This window comes from Rutidosis leptorrhynchoides, chromosome 2 (genome assembly GCF_046630445.1).
Source record: "Rutidosis leptorrhynchoides isolate AG116_Rl617_1_P2 chromosome 2, CSIRO_AGI_Rlap_v1, whole genome shotgun sequence".
NCBI lineage: Eukaryota > Viridiplantae > Streptophyta > Magnoliopsida > Asterales > Asteraceae > Rutidosis > Rutidosis leptorrhynchoides.
The window spans coordinates 519,538,646-519,540,206 of NC_092334.1; positions in this window are offsets into that span (position 1 = coordinate 519,538,646).

Consider the following 1,561-nt stretch of genomic DNA (forward strand, 5'->3'; position numbering starts at 1 on the left):
TGGCTGTTTTTGGTTTTTGTTGCCATTGTTGTTATTGAGATTGCTGTTGGGATTGTTATTGTTGCTGTTGTTGTTTTTGTTGTTATTGTTGTTGGGACGGTTATTGTAGTTGTTGTTGGGACGTTTGTTGAAGTTGTTGTTGCGATTGATGTTGCGATTGATGTTGCGATTATTGGGATAGTTATTGCGATTGTGGTTGTGATTGTTGTTGTTGTATTGGTGACATTTGTCATTGGTTTCTTCCCACTTTCTCTTCACTTGTGTCATGTTAGCCTCTTCGGTCGCCTGCTCTTTAATCCTTCCTTCGATCTGGTTCACTAATTTGTGAGCCATTCGACTTGCCTTTTGTATGGAGGCAGGCTCGTGTGAACTCACATCTTCTTGAATCCTTTCCGGTAACCCTTTTACAAATGCGTCGATCTTCTCTTCTTCGTCTTCGAACGTTCTGGGACACAATAGGCACAATTCTGTGAATCGACGTTCGTATGTGGTGATATCGAAACCTTACGTTCGTAATCCTCTAAGCTCTACCTTGAGCTTATTGACCTTGTTTCTGGGATGATACTGCTCGTTCATCAATTACTTGAATGCTGACCACGGTAGTGCGTAAGCAGCATCTTGTCCTACCTGCTCGAGATAGGTATTCCACCATGTTAACGCCGTACCTGTGAAGGTATGCGTAGCGTACTTTACTTTGTCTTCTTCAGTACATTTACTTATGGTAAACACCGATTCAACCTTCTCGGTCCACCGTTTCAATCCGATTGGACCCTCGGTTCCATCAACTCCCAAAGGTTTGCAGGCAGTGAATTCTTTGTAGGAACATCCTACACGATTTCTTGTGGAATTTGTTCCACTGCTAGAGCTAGAGTTATTGTTGTTATTTTGCATTGCGGCCTGCACTGCGGCTATGTTCGCAGCAAGGAAAACACGGAAGTCTTCCTCACTCATGTTCAAGTTCAGACGAGTCGTCGGTACCATTTTCTTCAAAAATAGCCAAAAGAATTGAGTTAATCATATAGAATTTAAGAGTAGTCAATAGTATTTCGTAGCATAATATGAACTTATTTATAAAAGCTTTTTCTTCATATTAGCATTTTATAGTTTTAATTCGGGTAGTACCTACCCGTTAAGTTCATACTTAGCAGCTATTATACAATTCAACTACTACGATTTTATATGAAAAACTTATTACAATAATATTTCGCGTTCAAACTTATACAATATTTTACAAACTTACAATACCGCTATTATACATATAGGATGAAATATAGCACATAATAACTTTGTTACTCAGCAGCTATAAATGCAATTCTAGTTAATACGCAAGTTGTTCAGCAAAAGAAATAAAGACACGTAATTCATAAGTCCATAAACAAGTCATGCATTCAGGTTTTACTAAGACGACTTCCCATCCTTGATCTTGTGGAAAGTAACCGTTATGACCATTTGCTAGGCAGTATGTTGTAATGTCATCAAAAGGACGAGAGTTTCGTAATGTCCAACAGCCCCGTAATAATCTAAAAACCTTGTTTCTCACCCCAACTACTGAATCCGTCAC